The sequence below is a fragment of the Fukomys damarensis genome, unplaced genomic scaffold (assembly GCF_012274545.1).
Source record: "Fukomys damarensis isolate Sample0158 unplaced genomic scaffold, DMR_v1.0_HiC HiC_scaffold_17, whole genome shotgun sequence".
Classification (NCBI taxonomy): domain Eukaryota; kingdom Metazoa; phylum Chordata; class Mammalia; order Rodentia; family Bathyergidae; genus Fukomys; species Fukomys damarensis.
This window is the reverse complement of record NW_022900929.1, coordinates 71,087,230-71,099,477: the sequence shown is the minus strand read 5'-3', so window position 1 is coordinate 71,099,477 and position 12,248 is coordinate 71,087,230. Positions and strand designations below refer to the sequence as shown.

The 12,248-nt window shown below is 38.0% G+C and overlaps 1 protein-coding gene across 14 annotated transcripts in view; it reads left to right on the top strand.

Annotated features, from left to right (window-relative positions):
- Trim9 (tripartite motif containing 9) overlaps positions 1-12,248 on the top strand; it is a 105,369-nt gene that overhangs the window by 1,424 nt on the left and 91,697 nt on the right. The gene's annotated exons all lie outside the window — the stretch shown is intronic.

The following is a 12,248-nucleotide window of genomic DNA, read 5'->3' as shown; positions in this document are numbered from 1 at the left end:
GCCCCCGCCGATGCCAAAGGCCGCCAAGCAAGCTTCAGAGCAGGGCCGGCCGAGAGCCCCGGGGAGGGGGCGGGTGGGTCTGTCTCCGCTGGATGGGCAGACGCAAGAGGCGCCGCGGGGGCGGTGGAGACAACGCGGGAGGAATGCTGATGAGCCCGCGTGGGTCAGATCTGACGCTCAGGCGGGAGGGAATTCGGGTCCAGGCGCCTAGTGCCAAAGAAGAAGGAGGGTTGTGTGTGTGTGTGGGGGGGAAAATCCCTCGGTCGCCATGGCAACGCGGAGCAGGCTCGGGCTTGACCCTCCCAGAGCAGGACCTGAGGCCAGAGTGACAAGAATCAGTTTTCTGTGCAGTCGTCCACTAGTAGACAAGCAGGAGCATCTCCCAGGGAAACCGCAAACTTTGGGACACCTGTTCTTAGATTATCTTCCCGGTCTCTTTTGATGGTTCCTCCACCGTAGCTAGTCAAGTAGCGTGCCTTTAACCAGCGAGGCCGGTCCACTTCTCTACCCAAAATTCCCGGTGGCTCGTGTCTCTGAGATCGGCCTCTCGGAACTTACATGACCCATTCCTTCGGTCTCCTGGACCTCACAGCTTCCACACAGTCCCTCTGCTCCCCCCGTGCGGTGTGTGTTGCTGTTGTTCAGTCAACACCAGGCATCCTCCCACCCTAGGTACTTTGCCTTTTGGATTCCCTCAGCCTGAAATTCTTTCCCAGTTCAAGATCCCAAAGGTTCACTCACTGGCCTTCCAATTTCTGCTCTGAAGACATGTTTAGCATGAGACTGTCCTAATCATAATGGTTGCCACTCTCCTCAGACAACCCCAGTTCCCTCCAGTTCGTGTGTGTGTGTGTGTGTGTGTGTGTGTGTGTTTTGTTTTGTTTTCTTCTAGTAGCACTTATCACTCCTTGGCATGCTTCCATGCCGTATGTTATGTGTTAATTGTATTATTTCTGTATTTATCCATTACCCTTCTCCTCCATACACATAGGAAAATAAGCTGCAGGCAGAAAGAGGTTGTTAGGATATTATGCTCACGTTGCTCAGAAAGAAGGGAACCACTTTGCAAAGATATGCTTAAATTTGACTTTTGCTTTTTAACTAATCCACCTAGGTGGAGGTGCCTGGGGCACGAGCTCAGGATTCCTGGAGGGAATTTTTCTTTCCATACATGGGTTGCATCCAAGGATGAGGCAGGGCAAGAAAGATGGTTCAAGGCCCCAGCAGGGCCCCATCCTCAATTTCCCAGCACTCCTTGAAGCCTGGAAAGGCTGGCCTTTGAGAAATGCCAACTCTGCGTTTAGGCTAGAACAGTGATGATTTATTCACAGCAATTAAAGAGCAAATGTCACCATTTTCAACGATCACTGGGGGTATTCTTAACTCTGTTCCAACCGAATGTGATCCATGTTTACAGTGTTTTGTATTCTCACATACAACCTGTTAAAACCACGTGAGCCCTGATCAAGATTTAATTTGGCACAAATCTGAACACCACTGGGCACACACTTCTGTTTTTAAAACATTTCAGTTTATATTTTCTAAGATGACATTTAATTTTGAAACTTCAGTCCACAGCCATGTTTTTCTTCATACTGTGTTTTACTCTAGAACTAAGTACAGTCCATGCTGAATTGCCCTACAATATATCTGAGAAATCAAGCACCCTGTCTAGCCAAACAACTTACAGGTACAGGCTAATAAAGATGGTCAAACCTCAGCATGACTTTTCTGAGAAGAGCCTATACTTTATCCCTTAATAGCAAAAGGAATCTTTAAATCTCTGTCAAACCCAGTGCACAGTTTAAATGTGAAATCATTTGCTTTAATTGATAATGGAAGTTGTGAGTAGACACTCTGGTGCCGACTCGCTGGAGTGTTGGATATAAGCAATGAATAATGTTAAAATTTGAGACATGGGTTAAGATGACTAGAAGACCATTTGTTCTCTGATCTTCTGCAGTTTTTCCAAAACAGTAATTAGGTATCATTTTTGTCCAGTTAATGTCAAGATAATTAAACTGCCTAGAATAACTAAAAGTGGCAACAGATTTTTAATGTTCAGATGTTATCTGTTAGATGAAAAACAAATGTTACTCCCCAACGTTATTTCCCTAGTGAGATAGTTAATGTATTAACACATAATGTCTCCGGATAGCCTGTGATTTAGTTAATTATACCTCTATCTCTACAATAGCTCATGAGCCAGGATTTCTAAGCCTTTCAAAACATAAGAGAGCAAAGAATTAGGCTTAGTTCTCCCAAAGTTGAGCAGTTAGTTATCAACATAGGTTATTTTGAGACCTAAAAGTTTTCATTGATAGTCTACCCTCCCAGCCACTTCTCCTGATAAAGAAAATGCTATGAATAAAGTATTTCCCTCAAGCATAAGTGTCTTATCCATTTGAAACAAAATGGCTGAAGTTTATTTTTAAGTAACTTTTAAAAGAAGTGGTTAAAATGTATTAGTTGTCAGTTGAAAATTTTTCAGATGTTTATGACCTTCAGTATTCATGAAAAATAATAGTATATGAAGTAGCCTTTTAAGTCAAATATCTGGTAATAGGTTTTATTTATTATCAGCACTTTTTATATCCCTTTATCTAGCCGGACTGATATAAAAATGATAACATAAAACATTATTTTGTAGACATTTAAAAATAGGCAATTGGAACTGCTATTATTCCTTCATAATTTTAAGCAGTTCACATTTCCAAATCTTGACATGCTTGTGCTTGAATTCCTGGCATGTTTATCAATCACTGAATCAGTAAAGATTTATAATCATTCTTTTGTAGTTGAGAAAAGATTTTCTTTTCGATCCTAACATCTTACTATTCATTCTAAATTTATCTCAAATGTTTTTTTCTTTTACCTTCTTTTTAAAAAAGGTTTTAAATTGTTATGCTTCCATTCCCAAAGAATTCTGGAAAAACATATCCTAATTGTATAGCAACATCTTAAATATTTGTGTAGCAAAACATACAGTGTTCTGAGTTTGATCCCTGGTACCAAAACAAAAATTAAAGCATATAATGTCACCAAAATGATATTCAGTATACATATATATTTATATATATAATACATTATAATATATATGTTCCTATAGTTAATGAAATAAGTCCCTTATATTCATGGGTTTTTTTTTTCTTTTAGTTCTAGTGCAATCAGAACATTCTGTGTGCATTGGGAACATTTTTACAGGTCTTAAGGAGAATATGACAGAGAAGATAATTGTTTTCTTTTGTGCTAAAACACAACGAAAGGGCTGGATGGCAAGAGTCCCACTTTCCAGAACTGACACTGCTACTTATACCCTGAAGACTTTCAGTGAGTCCTGTACCTCCCTGTGTTCCTCACCCCCAAAGGATGTAAAGGAGTTAAAACTAAAAATATTTTGGAAAAAATAGTTTAAGTGTTTTCAATTTGCCAATTTCACTTTGGTACAACCAGGAACAGTTTGTGTGAGACAGAAGTCTTAGGTCTCACTGTTCAACAAAGACTGCAAAAAATCTCATCCCCTAATTGCTCCTGTCAGGGCACAAGGTGTGGTCCAGAGTTGCTCTGGAAGGTGGCCTAAAAGAGCAAGCCATATATATATCCTCATGGGTCCACAGGGAATGCTTGAAGTAAGCTCAAGGAATGTGAATGCTATAGAAATATTTAAAGCAACAGTATTTTATTTTTTCATAACAAAGACAAAGTGACCAGTGGCTCTATTTTTTGTCAGACTGTCCACAGAAATATCACATTGAAGTAGTTGAAATTGTTTTCTTTGGCTATGCCATGAAAAGATGCTATTAATTAGAATTTCAGGTCAAATCACAATTTGCATAAAGTGAGCAAAAATTATTGCAGCCACCTGTTATTGTGTAATACGAATATTGTACAAAAACCACCCTATCATCAGTGTAATTGTTTCATGACCTTCACTAAACAAGTTAATGGAATTTTCAATGTGTATATACATATAGAGATCATATACAGATTAAACATCCATTATCTGAAATGCTTAAGAACAAAGAGTTTCAGATTTGGGGAGATTCTAAAATATTTGCATATAAATAATAAGGTATTTTGGTGATAGGATCAAAGTGTAAACACAAAATTCATTTATTTTCATGTACCTTATTCATATAGCCTGAAGGTAGTCTTATACAGTAATTTCAGTGTGGCTGTGATCTGTCATGTGAAATTAGGTATGGAATTTTCCTGATATAGTGTCATATCCCCATTGAAAGAGTTCTGAATTTTGGGGCATTTCAGATTTCAGATTTTCAGATTAGATATGCTCAACCTGTATCTTAACTTGGGCATAGAGAAGGGTAGAATTTATTACATGATAAATGTGTAAGAAGAAAATAGTTTAAAATAGTATCATTTTTGTCACTTTTATTAAAGGGGTTCATTATAAGAAACAGAAAGTCACTTAGGTAGTCTGAGAGGATATCATGGAAAGTGAAACAAAATTCATACATAAGGAGAACACAACAGGAAAGCTAGAAACTAAGTTCACTCTGTATCAGTCAGTTTAGACAAAGTTTTGCTACAGTAACAATCTGTTAATCTCAGTGGATTATAACAGCATGTAATTTCTCAGTCATGTCAGCATCATCCAGTCTTTTCTTTTCTCTTTTTCTTTATTTTGCTTTAGCTAATTTGTGTTGGTTGTCTGAGACTCAGCCAAATATAGACTTAGAAAAGCACATGATTTAACACCATTTGTATTTAAAGATTCTAATTCTTATTCATTCCAGAGATTTGTCTCTAAAGTACTATAGTCAGAAGGCAGTATTTGGATGTCATAAATACAAGCAAAGAGCCAGTTTTGGTTCAAGGAAGCAGAAATTGTATAATATTTAATGCTACCTATTTATTCATTACTAGTAGCCTTTATTTGTCTACCGGATAATTTCTTCACAACTTTTTTTTTTTTTAATTTTGGATTTACCTACAGAGAGACCTAAGGGGAATCCTTCCTTCCTTCCTTCTTTCTTTCTTTGTAAAAAATCCATTGTGAATTGTGGTGATGGAACTTAAAGGGAGCAGGGATATTTTAAAATCAAACTCTGCCAATAATCAATTTTATTTGTTTTCAAAAGAAAGAAACCTGTGAAGAGATGTGTAAATCCTCCAGAATTCATTTTGTTTTAATCCAGCATTTCTTAAGTCCAATGTCATTGACTGTTTTTCATATATTTTTGACCCCTTCCTCATTTCTGTACTGAGTAGATGCTAGATGAAGATTGGTTTAATGAAGAAAAGAATCAGAGGAAGATTAATTTTTAGTGATCTAACCCAAGTATTTTGAGTTTCTTATATTAGCCTGAGAGTAATTCTTAAATGTAAGAACTTATTACTTTTGTTAAAATATACACAATGTCTACTATGTGCCAGGAACTCTTCTAAGCCATTTTCACATTTGATGTTTATAATTCACACATCTTCCTATATGAAAATCAAGGCACAGAAAGGTTATAAATCACACAGATTGTAAGTAAGTGGTAGCATCAGAGTTTGAATCCAGGATTTCTGACTCTGGAGTTCATGTATTTAACTGCTATCCTGTCATACCTTCTGATAAGCCCAGGAAATATGTGATCTTCAAAGCACAATTTTATGGTGTTATAAATTATAGCAACATAACAAATAGCTGGTTTCTTTTAGTTCTCATATATGAAAACTGCTGAGAAATTAAAAGTCATTTTTCTGCTAAGGTTCCTAGAGACAAAACAAACATAAAGAGGAAAATTCAGGGCAAGGGAAAAGAAGAAACAAATATATTGAGTATTCTATAAATCAGATTATCTGAAGTAATGAGCAGGCAAGATTAGCTTGTGAAGGGACTGCCTCCATCCCGTACCTAAGGGGCAAATGGGCAGTAAGGCTCTATCGGCTCAGTCGTGAAATCATTGTTTGCTTCCAGTAAAACAGTGAGTCTTAAAATAACAAATGAATAAGTAGATTTTAAAATAAAAGTGGTATATAAGCATTTTAAATGTCTTTATTTCTGTATATTTAATATATGTGTAAGTTCTTCTACCATGTCTCCCTTTACTGGAGCTGTCTTAATTACTTTTCTCATTGCTAAGACAAAATACCTGATGCCCAAAGTTAAAAGAGGAAAGACTAATTTAGCTCACAGTTTATAGATGTTTCAGCTCATAGCTGGCTGGCTTCCAAGGCAGGGTGGCATGGCGGAGGAGCATTGTAGAGGAGAAACAGTTCATGGTGGGCAGAAGACAACAAAGCAGCAAAGTAGTGAAGAGCAGCAAGCCACCACAGTAGCCCTGTTTCTGTCCCTTATATTCTATCTGGGCTACATGCCCTTTGGATGGGTAGCAGGCACACCCAGGGAGGGCCTTCCCATTACCCACTACCAAAACTATGCCAAAACAATCAGTGGACTAATTTAGTAATCACACATCCTTGATCCCAGCAACACACATTTTTTTTCCTCATTGAGTTTATTGGTACATTTTAGGTATACAGTACAGTTACATTCATCATTGGGATTTTGTGCCTTTACACGACAGGTCTTGGTTCTCATTTTTTCCCCTTGTCCCCTTGTCCCCTCCTTCCTCCCTCTTTACAAACACTTCATTTCCATTTTTTCATTTTCTCATATTTTTTCTTTGCCCTTATTAGCTTTCCCCTACCTTTCCCACCATCCCTACATCCCTTTCTTCCTATTTCACATTGTCCATTATATCATTATGATCTTATGTACTATTACAGCTTATTCATGCCAGAGAAACTATTTGGTATTTATACATGTGTGGCTTATTTATTTCGCTTAGGAGTATATCCTCAATATGTATCCATTTTCCTATGAATGAATCTAATTTCTCATTCTTTATGGCTGAGTAATATTCCATTTTATAGAAAAACCACATCTTCTTTATTCAGTTTCCAACTGATGGGCAAATGGGCTGTTTCCAAGTTTTAGGTATTACAAACTGTGCCGCTATAAACATAGGTGTGCGTATATCTCTGTGATATGATTGTTATCTAGAATATATAAAGAACTCAAAACAATCAACCCCTCCAAATATAAAGACCCGATTCAAAATGGGCATCTGAAATGAACAGACATTTCTCAGACAAAGAAGTAAAAACAGCAAGTAAATATATGAAAAAATATTCCACATCACTGGTCATTCCAGAGATGCAGATGAAAACAACACTGAGATTCCACCTCACCCGGCAAAGAATGGCTGCTATTAAGAAATCAACCAATAACAAATGTTGGCAGGGTTGTGTGGAGAAAGGAACCCTTCTCCATTGTTGGTGGGAGTGCAGACTGGTACAACCACTATGGAAATCAATATGGAGACACCTCAAAGAGCTGGGACTAGAGGTTCCATTTGACCCAGCCATCCCTCTGCTGGGTGTCTTTCCAAAACAATTAAAGGAATCATATCACAGCAGCACATATTTTAATCCCAGCATGAGACTCAAGATCCCGCCACCTCTGAAAAGTCCCACCTATGACCACATGAGGCTTTGGGGTGACATCTAGATATAAGTAATAACAGGAGATCAAACTCAGGGGAACTCTCACACTGAGATACATCCCCAGAAGTAAGTTGTCCAGGTTGATCTCAAACTTGTAACCCTTCTGTATCGGCCTCCCTAGTAGTTACAGTTATAAGTATGTGCCACTGTGCCTGGCTGTAAGTTCACTTTTGCAAACAAAAATGTGTTTAGACCTGCTCTTTGTTAGCTGTCAATTTTTTCCTGGACTCTTTGTCTATGTGGCTTAAAGAAAACTTGTATATTCCAGTTCAAGAATAAATATCTGACCTGCTTTTCACCATAAATGTGAAATTTGTGAACTGGAAAAGGCTACTGTTTCAGAATGGATTTAAACTCTACCAGGTAAAATTGTTTTCCATATGCCATGCTGCCATGGTTTAAATACATTCCCCAAAGTTTATATGTTAGAAACTTAATCTTCAGTGCAATAGAATTGAGGAGTGGAATCCTTAAGAGGAGATGAGGTCCTGAGGTCTGTCCCTTCACAGGTACATTAATTCTATTATCATGGGAGTGGGCTAGTTATACTAAAGAATGAATTCCTGGAAAGAGAATGGATTTTGCCTCCTTCTCTCACCAAATCTTGCCCATGTGATGCCTTCTGCCACATTACGATTTAACAGAAAGGCTTCACCGGGTGTAGCCCTTGGTCTTAGACTTCCCAGCCTGCAGAACTGAGCCAAATACTACATTTCTGTTTATTGTACATGACTCTGTCTGTGGTATCCCACTGCAACAGCATGAAATTGATGGAGACACTGACATAGAAACAGAACTGCATGTTTTTTACTAGCGGCTCTGATCAAAGAAGAAATTGTTCCTTCCAAACAGCTCCAAAGAATTGGATTTGGAAATGGAATGCTAAAGGTTGTTCTTTGGTATGGGAGTAGCTATCTTCCGCCAGTAGCTGTACACATAGATGGTTAATTCTCATCTCTTGCTGATTTATTCATGTGAAGGTGACTTTCCAGTCTGACAGCAGAAATTCGGCTTTATTAATACCTTTGTTCATCTCTCTTTACTCGTACTTTGCTTATAGCCTGTGTTTGAAGAAGCAGCTACTTGACACCAAACAGGCGTGCTCCAGGAGAAGCCTGAGAGATGATGACTGCACTCTGACTTGCTGTGTGTGTCAGCCCGAGACACGCTCCATTCTCTGAGCAAAGCAGCTTGCAGAGAGGAGCAGATGTGAATGTGGGGGATTAAACAGTTTCCACCTGGCATAGCCTGTCTTCCTACCAGGCGTTGTGATGGTGTGGGGAGCAAAATCCTGAAAGTCAAATATACACAGGCTCAACTGTCAGCCCAGCTCACCCAGTGCCAAACAGAAGTGACTCTATAATATAATCTGCCTTTTTAGATTATCTGTACTTCAATTTCTTTCCATTACAGCAAATAGCAAACACCCGATTTCATTACAGATACGTGTACCTCATTTCATAGTAATACTAGTGGTATTTCTGTCATCGCTAAGACAGAGATCCATGAGACCGATGAAATATTGCTGCTTATGTTCTGCCGTCCTCCCTCTCACACCTACAAAATGTTATTCCAAGAGCATTAGTCACATAAAATCAAATGTAAAATAGTACTTCCGTCCAGTCTAATAAACCTTACGTGGCATAGACAAATCCATGGTGCTTTTAACAAGCAGTTATTGGCCTGATTGAATGAACATCCATCATCCAGCCAAGACTTAGCAAGGAAATATGATAACTTTTAGCACATGATCAACATGGTACGAAGAAGCATGATGTTTACATGCTACTTTGTGTTACCTGGCCACCCTTAGTGCAAATAAAACAATAATATTAAAATTTTCTCCACTTTTGACTTCAAGGACCAAGAAGTACGAAATATTGAAACTTGTGTGAGCACTGCTTTTCCAGGTTGGCTTCACGAAGATCAGTTGGGAAGGGCACCAGTTGTGACAACCTGCAGTTCAAAAAGGTCACATGTTCTTCTCACCTGAGACACAAATTTTTTTATTGTTCTGATTAACTATGTACTTTAAGAGTGTAGAATTTTTTTTAGCTTTTAGTAAGCTAAAAACTAGATTGTTAAATGTATCAGTATTGGCAAGTTAGCACATAAATATTTAACATGATTAAAAAAAAACCTATCACGCTGTAGGGAAAAATGAATGCTGCCAGTATGAGGGACACTCTCAATTCTTTCATTGCACTCACTGTCTGATTCTAACCCTGCATGTGAGATTGCTACTGTTTTCTCAGAAAGGTTTAGTGATTGCCTAGTCACATGACTTGACAAAGACAGAGCTTCGACCCAGGCCTGTTTAACTCTCAAGTCCACATTCTTACCTATTATACTACGGAAAATACTATTTTTGTTTACATGTTTTTCAAATTGTTATAGTTTCACTTTTTTTGTAATGGAGCTCATATTTAGCTACTTGTCAATTTTGCGTTGAACACCAAAGCAAAATTAGCTCACTGATTTCTCTCCTTGGAGGTACCACAGCTACTCCACACTCAGCAGGAAGAGAACTAAATTCATCATCCCTGTCCAAATGTAACTCATTGATTTCCTCCTTTTGCTTTTGAACAGGAACCAAAGAATGCAAACATCTTAATACAATGGTGGGGTTAGTGAAAAGGGCTGATGCAAAGCACTTCGAAAGTAAGGATCTTAAATTAAATACTTAAAATCCACACATACGGTATTTCCAGAACATTGGCACCAGAAAACTAAACAGATTAACTTAATAGAGAAAACCATCAAGTTCTAGACTATCAAAGAAAGAAGCAAGACTTAGAAGGAATCTTAGAATAACTTTCTTTCATAATTTGACCACTTATTATGCTCTCAGTACCCAAGGTTCTAGATACTGATCCAAGGCCTTTCTGTGCATTAATGGATGAATTTCCCACAACTCTATGAGGCAGGTGCCATTACTGTCCTCATGTTTCAGATGAGGAAACTAAGAAAACAAAAGGCCCAAAAGCACAGCTAATAAAGTGCCAAAGCCAAGTTTTTCCCTAAAAAGATTCCAGATGCTGTGCTTTCACCACTGTAACTATCGTTAACTGGACAAAGGAAATCCTACAAGTAGCTTTGTTCACTCTCATCCTGACAGTCAGTGGCTGCTTGTTAATACTGGCCTATCAAGACCTACAGCAAATTCCCTGTCTAACCAACCCTCCTAAAAATAGGACAAATAGGAGACATGGAAAAACACAAAAGCAGCAAGAGGAGACAAGTTTTATTACTTAAATGCTAGATGTTGGAGTTGTTATTCTGCCTCTACCAAGTTTCACTTGCTCTGACTTTGGTAATGGAGTTCACATCAGTAACCTACCATAACATTCCAGAGGTGCTGTGGCTTCTGTTACTTAAGGGTTACGTACAGTATTCATAAAAGTCACTGTAAGATGTCAAAATGGTGAGATTTCCCAAGCATATGTGAGTTACAGATTGATAGAACTGGGACACAGGAGCTTAGAAATCATTTCTCCCAAGTCTGAAAATAACGGAACACTTTACTAAATTACCAAAGTCACACAGTGCATCTTATTAAAACAAAAACACTTCAATGGCATATAAAGAATTCAAAACAAATTCAAGGAATCATTTGAATTGCTCCCTTCCTTCCTTCTCCCCCTTCCTGTCCCTCTCCTACCTGCCCCGCACTCTCCTTTTTCTGGCACGTTGGATTTAATCCAGAGCCTCTCTTGCGCATGTGCTCTACCACTGAGCTGCACCCCTAGCCCAGTGCTCCTTCCTTCTTGGTCATCTCTATGGCTTGCTCTCAGCAATGTGTGTCCATTTTTCTCAGCCAGCTCCTCCCTTTTGACCAAGAACTTCAGAGGAGTCTCTCTACCCATCCCATTTGCCTTGTGCGCACTTTCCCCTCAGCCCAACTTTGGCTTTCCCAGCCTTGGCTTAATTCCCACTAAAGGTCTTAGTGTTGACAGCTCCTCAAATCAAACCTCTTATGTAGCAGCTTTAGGGCTGGCACCACTCCTAGCAAGAGCTTACTGTAATGCACTTGGCCAATAACCTATGATGTTAAAATGAGATTACAATGTATACATCTTGGTGTATAAAAATGTACTCATGCAATTCTTTTGAAAGGTGCCATAAAATGACTTAACTAAATGCAACACATAATTCATTAACATACAGCCACCTCTTTAATGAAATAGGGTAGATCTGAATGGAATCTGAATATTTATGCTTACACTGACAGCTGGAGATAAAGAATTTATAAATTTAATCTATAGAAAATAGAAAGGAATTAATTAGTAGGTGGATTATTAGCTAATTTGCAGGCTGATCAAAGACTGACCATTATTTTCTGCTGAGTGGAGCCAAAGAATTCAATTATGTTGTAGTTTCACTTCATTTACATCTTCTATTTACATTTATAAGAATGAAGTCATCAATCTATTATTTAAATTATTTAATTTGCATGTTGTCATGGCTTTTGGGTGGTTGTCAATCATTCACTTTTCTAAAACTATATGTGCAGAAGTTTCTTGTGAAATAGGTGTCAAATAATTAATTTAGGGTATTTTAATTTTTCAGGTTGTATTGTGTGTATGTGAGGTTTATAATGCCATGTTAAGGGTTACATTTAAATAGTGAAAATGGCTACTATAGTGAACCTATAGGTAAGTTTATGGTGATGAAGCAGCTAAAATCTGTTTATTAAATAGAAACTCTTAATATAATACAATTTTATTAAC